Source organism: Balaenoptera musculus, chromosome 3 (assembly GCF_009873245.2).
Source record: "Balaenoptera musculus isolate JJ_BM4_2016_0621 chromosome 3, mBalMus1.pri.v3, whole genome shotgun sequence".
Lineage (NCBI taxonomy): Eukaryota > Metazoa > Chordata > Mammalia > Artiodactyla > Balaenopteridae > Balaenoptera > Balaenoptera musculus.
In genome coordinates, this window is record NC_045787.1 from 19,669,437 (window position 1) to 19,684,247 (window position 14,811).

The following is a 14,811-nucleotide window of genomic DNA, read 5'->3' on the forward strand; positions in this document are numbered from 1 at the left end:
GCTGTGCAGACCCGGAGCTGCTGCCGACTTATCCCTGAGATTGCTCACGTACCTGAGAACACAGTGCAGGAATGAGGGCCTTAGATTAAAATACACAAAAATACAAAGCCAGAACACTTATATTACAGAAAAAAAGTTAAAGTGCACAAGATATGTCATTCGCACACAGCTAGTGCAGTTAGCATCCTGGAGAAAGTGGGACCCAAGGTACAGTCATCCAAGGGAGCAAATAAATAAAATTGTATTGGCCCAGAATGGGGTGGGAATGAGCTTAGACGCAGCAGGTCTACAGTTGTTCCCATAACCACCCCTTTTGCCTATCATTACAACCCACTGTTTGGGACAGTTCTCAGCACTTTATCCCAAGAGGGGGTTATGAGGAGACAAGATGTGGAAAACCCTGCCTTACGCCTGAGATATTCCCTCCCACAGAATGTAATGGCTTGTGGGTTGGGCCCATCAATCTGGTCTCATGCTTAATCTTTTCACTCTGGCTGGGAAATATTCTTCCAAATCCTTCTTTAAGAGTAAAACAACTTCTCTATCCAGGCCACTTTCAAAAGCTGAAGATTCTGCGGGTGGAGACTCAGATAAAGCATGTAGGTAGGGTTACCCCCCCAGAGCCCTCATGTGCATTTGGATAGAGCATGACTGGAGTTCCTTTGCCTCACCCCTCTCCCCACCAGGAGGGAAGTGGGGGATGTTGTGGACCCCGGCCTGAGATATGTGACAGTGCCAGCTGTCCCCTACCCACGCTGTCCCCATGTCTCTACTCTGCCGATTGATGCCTGCTCCTCAAAACTTCCTGATCACAAAAGGATAGCCCCCATCCACTGTGGCTCAACTCTGTGCCTCTGGGAGCATGGCAGGGCTATGGATCTCTTCTTCCTCCTCCCGAAAGTAGGCTGGCTTTCCCTGTGAGCTGGGAGCCTGCTGGACCTTCAGTGGCCACGAGGCCACCAAATGGTGGATGCTCTAGCAGAAGTGGCACTTCCTGGGATGGGGTGGCTGTCTGCATCCCTTGGCATGATGGTTAGACCTCCACAGTTGTAGCACCTGTCTCCCTTTGATCTGCTTTTCTGTATGCTCTTCCGTTTGGGCCGCCTCTCGCTCCCAATACGGAACACCCCACGAGGGCCGGTGATTCGGAGAGATTCCAGGCCCTTGCCAGACCTCTTAAAGGTGAACTCCACGGCCTCACCCTCCTTTAGGCTCCGGAAGCCCTCCGTGTGCAGCTTACTCTGGTGCACAAACACATCCACGGGCCGGGGGGCGGGGTGTTGAGCGCGACCCCAGCACGGGAGGTCATGGACGGGAAGCCGAACCCCATGCGCACAGTGAGCCACTTAGAGGCGCCGGCACCGTGCGGCAGCTGCGGCTCCTCTGGCGCCGCCTCGGGTGCGGCGCAAACTGCGCAAACCCGCAAACTGCTGGTTTGACACAGAGCCCGTGGTCTTCGGCTGAGCCTGCGGCCCTGGGGCCCCTGGTCGGGCGGCCGAGGGCCCCAGAGAAGTTGGGAGGCAAAGGGGTGGCTCGGAGAAGAGGCTGCTACATCTTCCCCAGCACAATAGACGTGGGAGGGCCCACCCATGTAATTACTTCCGATATCGACAATTGATTCATTTTTCCAGTCTTTCAAATCTGTGAATAAAGTATCTTTGGAGAACGTTGCTGCTTGCTAATTACTTTGTACTATATATTCTGAGTTACTACAGTGTACTTCTGCATATATACCTTTATTATAGGTTTCCTATCCTCCCTCTGCCCCATTCCTACTAGATCATTTCTCCTTAGCTTGTTACAGATATTCTGTGCATGTAGGTCTTGTGTGTGTGCATCGCATAACTCTGTCTTTTTATGTATACAGCAGGGGGGGGTTGGTGATGGTAGTAGACAGTTTCATGATGGAAAAAATAATCCTTCAGTCTTTGGGTTCAGTCCTTACTGTAGTTTATTTTACTGGTAATGAGGGATCAGAATTTCAAAGAGTCAGGGAAAGTAGAGCACGTTAATGGTCAGCACAATACACGTATTCTACAATACAAAGAACATAGCAAAAGTCGCAGAAGTTGTGTAGCACAAAAACAAGAAATGAATTAGGGAATGATGGGCTGAAGTTGAGGAAGATAACTCTGCTTCGGGAGGCAGAGCTGTCGCATGGTCTGGGGATCTGAGGCAGAGATGTGGCAGAAGCAGGACAAAGCCAACAGTGTCACAGAACCCCGGGCCAAAGCTTCAGTATGCAAACGAGCCACAGACCCTTTACAAAAGGAGCTCTCCTTTCAGGAAACCGGATGATTCTAGGATGGGCCTCACAGAGCTCAGAAGTCATAAAATTACATTCAACCTAGAAAAAATGTGGATGTCCATCAACAGGGCAAAATTTGACTAAATTACAGTGAACAGATGACTATACAGCCACACATAATAATTTGTTCCACATATGTTAGGATATATGGAGAATTATGCAGCCATAAATAGCAGTTTTTATCCATATCTGTGGACACAAATAAATGTCTAAGATATTTTTTCCCAGTGGCACAAAGAAACAAGTTGGAAGGGTAATACTTTATACATATAATTATATATTTGTGAAAAATATATATATATATGTCTGTGAAGAGTGAAGGAGAGAGAAAAAGAGAGAGAAGGAGGCAGAAAAATAAATCTCAGGCCCTGAAAGTGGATTTTCTTGGTGGGAAAGTAAGAGGAAGCTGGCAAATTATCATATTTGAAGTGTATGGAGACTGTTATTCAATTCCAAATTCATATTTACTTTTTTATAATTTAATAAAGATTATGCAAAAATATAAACAATCAAGTATCTTCCTGATTTTATTATTTGCTTTTAGCTTTATTCATGGTCTTTGTGACACAGAATCTTTCAATTTCTCTGCAGTAAATCTGTCAAGCTTCATTCTTTCCTTGGATTGTATGTTTTAATATGTCTTCAAATTATTTCAATATTAGTGTTTTAAAACTGAATTTGTTTTGGCATAAATTGAGGGACATGCCTCAATGTTTGATGCCTTAATATTTGACTCTAAACAATTGTATCAAATCTGTATACTCTGCATTCAAGTGGCATTATAACAAATATCTTTTCATAATAATCAAACTCATTCAAACTTAAACCATACATTTCTCACTGATCATATTTTTCAAATATATGCTATTTTAGTCCATTCAGGTTTCTATAATAAACTGCCATAGACTGTGTGACTTAAAGAACATTTATTTCATATAGTTCTGGAGGTTGAGAAGGGCAAGAATAAGGCACCTGCTGACTTGATGTCTGGTGAGGGCCCCCTTCCTGGTTCGTAGACAACTGTTTTCTTGCTGTGTCCTCATATGGCAGAAAGGACATAAAGTCATTAATCCCATTCATGAGGATTCTACCCTCAAGACAATCATTTCCCAAAGGCTCCACCTCCTAACATCATCACATTAGAGATTAGAATTTCAACAGAAAATTTTTGAGGAGATACAACATTCAGTCCATAACACATGTCATAGATTTAAAAGTTCTAAAAATTATTTAAATAACCATTGAATTAAAAAAATGCATACTGATTCTAGAGTATCAGAAATAATTTTATATTTAATTTATATATTCTTTTAAAATATTATTTATGTTAAGTAAATTATATGGGGTGTTTGTGTGTGTATGGCGTGTATGTGCATAGGATGTGTATGTGTGTGTGTGTTTGTATGTACTTATATTAAAGAAAGTTAAGAACTAAGGTAGAAAATTTAACTGATTTTTCTGGCTAAGGGTACATTCCCAGTGCTGATGATTTCTCACTTGGAGGATTATTAATGAATCTGAAAGAGTTACCAAATTGAATCTATAATGATCTTTTATAATCTTCAGTTTTAATTCTCTTCATGGAGTTGTAATTTATATTTTATTATGCATTAAAATTAATAATAGTACATTTTAGACATTTGTTACACTTGGGTTAATATAATTATGTACTCCCTCTAACAAATGCTACCCACCACATTTCTTCAACTACCATCACCCTATGAAAAATTAACTGGTATTTTGAAAAAATAAATATGTATCTTTTTACATAGACTAAAGTTTAATTTTAAGTTACAAAACCATGCATAGTGTTCTTTCCTTGTGTTGAAAATATAATCCATATTGTTAGTTCCTATTCAGATGAATTAGTTCTTCATAAGCTTTGATGGGTATATCACTTAGTAGATTAATGTAACTTCAGCCCATTACACATAATGGTGGTCAAATTAATTCACTAAAACTCTGACCACATTCTGGATAGTAAACCAAGGAAAGATTAATCAGCTTAGTACTGTGCATCACATTACACTTAGAAGTGAATCATATGAGTGTAAATTATGCAAATTATTCCTATGTCTTTTCAAAATAGTAGCAAGTATATTGTGCAGTTTAACCATTGTAAATTCTATAATTATTAAAGTGTTTCATTACTCACCAATTCTGTTATAAAAATATCAAATGGTTATAGTAAATTGTGAAATCATGTACTTTATAACTAAAGAAAGTATACTTTGATGCATTCATAAATGAAAGCAGTTTAATTGCAACTGTAATAAATAAAGGTATTGCAAATCTGTTTAGTCACATAATCCAGTAAAATAGGTTAGGAATATAATTATTTTGATAAATTTTAGTCTGTTCAAAATATCATTAGGGAAGATATTATGAATCAAAAAATAAAACCATAAAACATTTTAAATTGTGTCAGACCATATCTCTATTTATGCCTTTGATTCAAAACCAAAGTATTGACAGTTTCCACTATTTCTGATTACTTAATTTTACTTCAGAAATATATAAATGTGACAGCCTGGAACAAAGGAAAGAAAAGAACAACAGAGTCAAGGCCCTGTGCTCCCAGACCAAATTTGTCTCTTATTTTTTGTAAAACTTTGAGCAAGTTATTTAATCAAGTGAAATATCTTTCTTGGAGTGTGAACAGAAATAGATGGATAAACTTCAAAATCTGAATAAACTGCAGAACAGTAGGGAAATGGATGAAAAACATGATTTCCCCAAAACTCTCAACAAATATCCATCAGAGAGTCAAAATGTTTTAATACTATTAACATAAGAAAAACAAACTTTGATTTCCACATTGCCTATTGATTATTCAGTATCAAATTGTATTTTGAACATATGCTGTGTTTGTGTGACACTTGTGTTTCATTATGATCTTCTCAGTCATCCACCCACCCATCCAATCATGTATTCATTCATCCATTTGTAACAGGACTGTATCCTGAAATGTTCATGTTTATGTTACTCTTTTTGAACATTCACATAAATGCCGTTCTACCCACGTTACCTCTAGGTGTATTATGGTTGACTTACTGAGAACGCAGAAGTGAAAGCTTTAAATACGAATAACTTGAGTATCGAAAAATAGACTCTTGAAAATCAAAAATAAAATGTCATGTGATTAAAAAAATGACACATATTCTTTCTGAAAGAAAATAATGTCATCAGCTAATCCTTCAGCCCCATTGGAGATAAGATGATGAATTTGTGGACTGGGAGTTGTGAAGAGAAAGACATGAATCATGACATTAGTTTGGGCCAAGGAGCTGCAAGCAATAGGGTTTCACATGGTGATAAGGAATGACCATTAGAGACAAAGGTAGGATGCTGACCAAGATCCAACCAGCCTCAGAGAGCCCAATGGAGTTGCAGTCACATATGCATACCACTAACTAACATTGGGTAAACACCTCCTGTTTCCCTTGCTGATATTTTTGAGCTATTCTTCTCTTTGGTGTGGGGAAGACCTTCTCCCAAGAGCTGGTGTCATGTTAATTAGGGATCATGCAAACAAACTACACCTACTGCTGAGACTTGGCTAAGGCAAGCAAAACAAAACCACTTTTTTTTTTTTTTAAATACATTTGCCCTTTCTTACTTCTTTTCAATCACCCAGGAAATGTAACATTTCAGTACAGCAGTGTTTTTAATCAAGGAAGATTCTACTGAAGGGGAAAGGAAAAATCACAACATTTCTCTATCAATGAAACACATTCTTGTTGCTCTTTCAGTAAAAATATTTTCATCAACTTAATGTCCAAACCCTACAGGAACAGGGCACACAGTCACAAAAAAAAGAATCTTTAGCTCATGGATATTATTGCCTGGTTAGTGGAGTCAAACATTAAACTTTAAAAATATGCAATTACTCACAATTACAAATTCTGGGAAATGTTATGAAGGATGCGTATAGGGTGATATCAAATAAATAGGGGGTAGATCAAAAGAAACTGGCTTGGGGGCAGTACTAGAATATTCTGATTTGAGGAATGATCAGAGAGTTGGGAAGTTTTGACTTTAGGATTCTCCCATGGATTCTAGCCCAAAGGTGGGGCTATGAAATCTAGGTTTCCTAAAAAGCACCAAATTACAGTGGGGTGGCAATCCATATGAGCAAAGTGAAAATAAATAATTATAAAGATGGAGTGGAACCTCAAACAAGAAGTAGTAATAAAAAATAAAAGTCAGTGGAGATAAAAAAGATTTGGAGTTTATTTGGAAAAAATGAGTAGTTGGTTTAGAATTGATGCCAGTATTAAGCAGGGTGCTCCAGAGAACCAATATGATATATCTATATATGTATCTATATCTATATCTGTCGATCTATGTCTAGATCTATGCACACATATATACACATATATGTATTTATATGTGTATGTATTAAGAGTTTTTTTTCTGTTTTAAGGATTGGCTCATGTGATTGTTAGGGCTGGTAAGTACAAAATTCATAAATCAGGCCAGCAATCTCAAAACTCAGGCAGGGATTGATGTTGGAGTCCTGAGTCTAAAATTAGGTAGCTTGGCAGGCTGGAAACTTGGCAGGAGCTGACATTATAGTCATGAGTAAGAATTTCTTCTGGAAAACTCAGTTTTTGCTCTTAAGGCTTTCATATGGTTGGGTGAGGCTCACTCACATTATCAAAGGTAATCTACTTTGCTTAAAGTCACTTGTAGATGTAGATGTTAATCCCATTGCAAAATGCCTTCACAGCAACATTTAGTGTTTAATTAAATCACTGGGTGCTATAGCTTAGTCAAGCTGGCACATAAAATTAACCATCATATAGCATAAACGGTAAGAAGAGGAAGGTGTGGTAAGTGGTGCTTATCAAATTCAAAACAAATAGATTTTTTATTTTTCACATTTCTCCATCTCAAGTATCTAGTTCTAGTTCTGTAATTTATGTTTATATTCCCTTCAGTTATTTCCTGAAAATGCCTTTACTCCAGTCATAATGTTTTATTTTCTTTAGTCTTAGAAAACTTTCTAATTTTGTCTTATTATTTCTTAATATCTGACTGACTTTATTTCTCCTTTTCACCATAAAATTATCAAACTTTTCACAATACTTAGAAATTCTATGTACTGTATTTTTCAATATTATAGTTAAATGTTTCAGTCATCTAATTTGAATCACTCTAAATATTGATTTAATATATTAGAGGCACATTTTCCAGTACATTATTAGTTATATAAAGTAGTGTAAAAATAAAACATATGGTTCTATTTTATTCAAATTAAAAGTCATAAAAAAGCATAAACACATTAAATAAACTTAGAAACAGCTTGTATCAAGAGTAATAAATAAAAACTGGATCTTTAATACACACAAATTATATAATATTAATTACAGGTCTTCAGACCAGATATTTTTATTTACCAAATGAGTTTAGGTTAAAGGTATTTTCTTCAAAGGAACAAGAAAAAAGCCTAATTAGTTATTTCACTTAGAACTAGTACAAATGTAAAAATCTGGATTTCCTAAATATCATTTTATTGTATTATCTATTAATAACTTTGTATACTGTATTATAAAGCTTACTTATTCAGTATCACATTAACATTGGTTATTGATATATATATATATATAAAACAAAGCACAGGCCGTGATCTTATCTGCATGCTTCTAGGTATGTTTCCAGTGTCACTATTCCTAACAATTGCTGCCCCCAAATTCACTTTCATATAAGACTTCATAATATGAAGGCCAAAACAAAGTTAAATGCCAAAAGAGTAATGTAAAAATAGTAATAAACATTTTTTGCAAATTTGCTTTGTTTTGAAAATAAAGCTAAGATAGCTTCATGGTATGCTATGAAGCAGGCATCATTGTTAGCACTATTTTTCAGCCAAAGAAACAGACATTTAGAATTAGTAAATAATTTTTTATGGTTAAAAGAGGTCATGTTTCAAAGCTGAAACTGAAACCAGGTAAGCATTAACCAAAACTTTAATTGTAATCGAAGTTTCCATGGTACTATAATCAAACAAACAAACAAAAAATAAAATAAATAATTCTAGCCATTACATAATTTGAAAAAACTATTATCTAATCAAGTTTCAATAATTCCCTTTGTGCTAGAAATAATATATTAGCTTAAGTGAACAAATGGATTTGCAGAAAATTTGTCCTTTTGCAACCAGACTCTCAGGATGACCCTCATGATCTCTATTTTCTGATATTCATGCCTTTATGTGATCTCTTTCAAATGTCTGTAGAACATGTGACTTGCTTCTAATCAACAGAAAATGAGAATCATGTCAGGATATATATGATTATGTTTTTGCTACTAAATGATTGCATTTCATAAAATTGGAGAACCCATCTTGATGGAGTTTCTCTCTCTCTTCCTTGCTGAGTTTGAACAAGCAAGCAGCATTTTTTGGAAACCCTCTTGGCAAGTAACTGTGAGAGGCCTCTAGTCACTGAGGGAAGTCATTGCCTGACAGACAGAAAGATGATTGAGTCCTCAATTCTAAAGATGCAAAGAACTGAATTCTGCTAAAAATTTGAGTGAGTTTGAAAGTGGATCCATCCCTAGTCAAAATTCAAATGAGACTTCAGCCCTATCCTACATGTTTATTGAAGTCTTGTGAGGTCCTAAGCAAAAGACCCAGATAAACCAATGCCTGACTTCTGATCCATAGAAAACTGTGAAGTAATAAATAACTATTGTAACAAGAGATAAATAATAGAGCTCCTTAGTTTTTCATTTTAGATTTCTCACTAAAAGTGACATTGGGTTGATGGCCATTCATGAAGTGTCCCTCATTGTTATTTTAAAATGCTTATAAGACACTCTTAAAGATAATCCATGCTCATGTACAGAAATATACCACAACTCTGAAAATAAAAACAAAAATATCCTATATGCTTCTAAATATAATCTTTCTTAAATATAAATCATAATGATACCTGTAAACTTCAATGGCTTAAAACAATACTAATTATATGACTCGTAAGTCTATGGCTGTTTTAGGCATTCTTCAGAAACAGGATATGCCAGCTCTTCCCACCCCCAAATGTCAAGACAGATGATCACACACACAGAAAAAGAGGACATACAAAATTTATTACTTATATAATGAGATATTTTATATAATGAGATATTTTAGGCCAGGTTTCCAAGCTGGCCTAAAAATGCCTGGAGAGTGCATGGAAAGGAGACTGGCTTGGGTTTTCATAGTGGTTAGGGAGTGGCACCAGGGTGTGGCTCTTGTGTGCAGCAAAGGGCTTATACGGTTTTAAATTCTGTGAGCACCACAAGAGGGAGTACACAGATATTCTTATCAGCTTTCTGAGATTTGAGACAGAAGGGAAAGAGGAAGAGGTAAGGCCCAAAAGTTGTCAGCAGCCAAATATCAAACAGAGTCAGACTCATTATTACAATGATAGATTGAGTAGGTTTTTCTGGTTTCAGCTCTGATCCCTCATGTGTCTGTGGCTACCTGTAGGCAGCTCTGTCGACTGCTGATCTAGAATGGATGTCTGGAAAACTGAGCTCTCCTCCAGCATTTGTTCCATAGTAGTGGAAGAGACCCAAAAGGGAGGCTTGAAGCACTCAGATATTGAAGGCTACGGCTTAGAACTAGAAACCTGAAACTTTGTAATATACTAACTAAAGTAAATCATAAGGTCAACTTAGATTCAAAGAGTGGAGGAGACTCCTTTTCTCGATGAAAAGCATTGCAAAATCAATTTGCGAGGACATGATTACAGAGAGCAGGATAATTAAAGTCATTTTTGTAAACAGTCTACTATAGAGATGACTAGAGGAAAACATTAAACTATCCATATTTTATTTCATGGCACGTAATTTTGAACACATTGAATTTAACTGAAACAAGGGAAAGAGTCATGATTTACACCTCACCATTCAGTCTTCTAACCAAAAAGAATAAAATTATACTAACCAAAAATTTAAGTGGCCATCTTTTTGCAACGTAAGTTGATTTTCAGTCACTCAGATGCTATTTCTTCCCTGAAAGTTATTGAATAATAGTAAACAATGAATAGTGACTGAAATCATTTTAAATTAACCTATTCAGAAATGGAAATTTCCAAGGAAAAGAATGCAAAGCAGAGGTAGGGGATGGTGAGATTTATAGAAATATTAATTAAATTAAGAGGTAGCAGCACAAAGAGGAAGATTCCTAGGAGCAGGGTATCAAAGGATTACATTTTCTCATGTATTTTTATCAACTCTGAGAATTAGAAAATGAAGCAGTAGTATAGTGATTTTAGTAGTATCTTAATAGTGCATGTCTGGACAATGCTAAAAGGTACAAACTTAATTGGCTGCATCTAAACCTGCCCAACAATTATAGTTTAATAAAGGATCCCACTGTAATACTAGAAGTTAAATCTAAGTCAAGTTCAGGCTTCACATGCTGTCCTTTGGGAAATACAACACTATGGCTAATCTCACTTTATCTGAAAATTAATTGTATGATACATATCACCAGGGAACTTCTGAAAAGATATTCAAACATAAAGGAATGGGTTATTTTAGAAAAGAAAATACCATAATTTGAGATAAAAGAGAATCTTGAACATGATGATTAAATCAACCTATTAAGCAGTAACATACTTAATGGTAAATCACTAGCAGCAGTTTACTGAAAAATTGAAAATAAGAAGGGAATGCCCACCACAGTTATTTAATGATGTCCTGCAAGAAGAGGAAGAACAATGGAAAAGATTGATAGATTTTGGCTAGTTGCTCTAATTAACAGAGGATATGACTTTCTACTTGGAAAGATTACAGGAAGCTAACATATCATTAGAACATATACAGTAAGAGTTGGACACACTACTCTGCTACAACATAAAATGATAGAAGTCAGTAACTCTCATATATATCAATGATAATAGGATAGAAATTATATGTGTTTAGAACAAGATAGAAACTAAAATAGAATGAATATTCCATTTCACCAAATAACCCAAATGACACGTTATTTCCTAAAAGTTTCCTAGAAGTTAATTCTATTATAAATATTCAATACTGATCAAAATATAATACACAATATGATTGAATACTTGTCTAAATCAATACTATAAATGATTCTGAATAAGATTTCTATTTAAATATACTCTATCACCATAAGCCTGTTTTTCAATTACATAAAGTTACTCCAAAATTTCAATACAAACACAAAAGAAATAGTAGATGTCAAACATATTTGAAAAAAGGCAGGCTAGTTTTACTATCTTATGTTTAAATACATTATTTCTTTATAAAAGGTAAAGCAATGGTGTACTAGAACAAAAAATAAACCTATTAGATCAATGAAAATAATAGAAAACCTAGTTGTAGAACATTTTGTTGAATACAAATGTAAGAGAATATCCACATACTCAGACATTCATACACACACAAACCTACACACACACACCCCTAGAATATAACAGTACTTTAAAATGGAGGTTATTCTTGTATGTTCTATAAATAATATAATATTATTGTAATGGTAAGGGTATTCATAAAACAGTGTGATTCTTTGAGTATACCAAGTCTTCAGATAATTTTAATATTCTTTACACTCTTTTTCAATTTTTCTACAATGAATGGAACACACAATTTACACTCTAATTTCAGAAAAGAAACAATAAATACTTAAAGTAATTTGAAAAGTGAATTGAAAACTTAGAAGAAAATAATCATACTTGAAATATTCAAAGTGTAATTTTATTATCAGTAAAAATATAAAACCAAAGTCTCGGTGATTTTGTACCTGAGTTAGAAAATATGTTATGCTTGCAGACTTCCTTGGTATGAAAGAGTTCAACATGTTTATCTTTTTCTTTACTTATATTCACTTCACACATATACATATCATAGAAGGGAAAAGGAAGCTTGCAAAGTGAACCATTTCCTAGAAATTAAAATAAATATAAATATTCTGGGAATGGAAACCTTTCCATAAATTAGTGGTTCACAATTCTGATACAGAATTCTTTCAGAGACACCTGAGGTCAAATGTATTTCTAAAATAACACTAAAACATTATTTTTTGTTTTCACCAATATTCTCTCATAATTGTAGAGTGGAGCTATATAAATGCTACATGACTTTGATGGGGTAATTGCTCTCATGACTAATGGATGTGAATGGAATTGTATACAGTATATTCTTATGTTTCCTAGAATATTCTGAAATAGACAATGCATAGATAGATGATACGTAGGTAGAAATATATATATATATATTTTCAGAGTTCATACCATACTTTTACTAGCTATGTGCAATTATAACTAGCATGATCTCTGTAATATTATTTTCCAATAATTCATCATTATTTGGAAACCCCCAACTTTTCTGCATTTATGCAGAAACACAAACAATACATAGTTTTCTTGCTTTGCAATATTTTTTAAAAATTAAGGGAACTTTTAGGTATCTGAAGCTTATTTTTTAGAATTTTAGTTAGAATATATTTTCTTGCAGTTAAGAATAGATGTTTGGCTTAGAAAGGGAGATTAGACGACTTGGTTTCTCAACTCACATTTGTAGCATCTATGTATAAAGTTGCTGAAGAAAGATAAAATCAGAGTCCTCGCTATTAAACATAGACATGATTTGTGCTTTAAAAGTCAAATATTATTATACCTTTACAAAAGATACATGAAAATGTCCCTGATGCATCTTACAATTTTTAACTTATATCTTGACCCTGAGTACACATCTTTCCAAATTGCTTTCTAATATAGCTATATTGAGGTATAAATGATGTACAAAAAACAGCACAAATTTAATGTCTACAATTTGATCAATTTGATTACATTCATACACCATGTATGTGTGTATCACAAAGATTAAGGAAATAAACATGCACATCACCTCCAAAAGTTTCCTCATGTTCTGTGTGTATGTTAAGAATACTTAATATGAAATCTACCCTCTTAACAAATTTTTAAGTGTTTGATCAAGCTACTCCACCATTTGTTAATTGCAGGCACTATGCTGTACCCCAGATGTCTAGAACTTATCCATCTTGTATAACTGTAACTTTATACCCCCTGGACAATAATTCTTATTTTCCCTTCCCCATGCCTTGGCAACCATCATTTATTTTCTGCTCCTACAAGTTTGACTATTTTAGATAACTCATGTAAGTGGAATAACGCAGTATTTGTCCTTCTCTGACTGACTTAATTCATTTAGCATAATGCTTTACAGGTAGAGCCAGGATTTTTTTTTTCCGTTTTTAAGGCAGAATGATATTCTATTGTATGTGCATACCACATTTTCTTTATCCATTTGTCTGTTGATGAACATTTGGCTTGTTTTCATATCTTGTTTATCATGAATAATGCTACAATGAATGAAAGTCCTCTTTTTTGTTTAACGTCTTTATTGGAGTATAATTGCTTTACAATGGTGTGTTAGTTTCTGCTGTATAACAAAGTGAGTCAGCTATATGTATACATATATCCCCATATCTCCTCCATCTTGCGTCTCTCTCCCACAATCCTACCCCACCCCTGTAGGTGGACAAAAAGCACGGAGCTGATCTCCCTGTGCTATGCAGCTGCTTCCCAGTAGCTATCTATTTTACATTTGGTAGTGTATATATGTCCATGTCACTCTCTCAGTTCGTCCCAGCTTACACTTCCCCCTCCCCGCGTCCTCAAGTCCATTCTCTATGTCTGCGTCTTTATTCCTATCCTGCTCCTAGGTTCTTCAGAACCTTTTTTTTTTTTTTTTTGAGATTCCATATATACATGTTAGCATACAGTGTTTGTTTTTCTCTTTCTGACTTACTTCACTCTACATGACAGTCTCTAGGTCCATCCACATCACTACAAATAACTCAATTTCATTTCTTTTTATGGCTAAGTAATATTCCATTGTGTATATGTGTCACATCTTCTTTATCCATTTATCTGTCGATGGACACTTAGGTTGATTCCACGCCCTGGCTATCGTAAATAGAGCTGCAATGAACAATGTGGTACATGACTGTTTTCGAATTATGGTTTTCTCAGGGTATATGCCCAGTAGTGGGATTGCTGGGTCATATGGTAGTTCTATTTTTAGTTTTTTAAGGAAAGTCCATACTGTTCTCCATAGTGGCTGTATCAATTTACATTCCCACCAACAGTGCAAGAGGGTTCCCTTTTCTCCACACCCTCTACAGCATTTAATGTTTGTAGATTTTTTGATGATGGCCATCCTGACTGGTGTGTGGTGATACCTCATTGTAGTTTTGATTTACATTTCTCTAATGATTAGTGATGTTGAACATCCTTTCATGTGTTTGTTGGCAATCTGCAAAACTTCTTTGGAGAAATGTCTATTTAGGCCTTCTGTCCATTTTTGGATTGGGTTGTTTGTTTTTTTGATATAGAGCTGCATGAGCTGCTTGTATATTTTGGAGATTAATCCTTTGTCAGTTGCTTCATTTGTAAATATTTTCTCCCATTCTGAGGGTTGTCTTTTTGTCTTGTTTATGGTTCCCTTTGCTGTGCAAAAGC

At 35.2% G+C, this 14,811-nt stretch overlaps 1 pseudogene; it reads right to left on the bottom strand.

Moving 5' to 3' along the window:
- Positions 1-840: 840 nt before the first annotated feature.
- LOC118892025 overlaps positions 841-14,811 on the bottom strand; it is a 34,847-nt pseudogene continuing 20,876 nt past the window's right edge.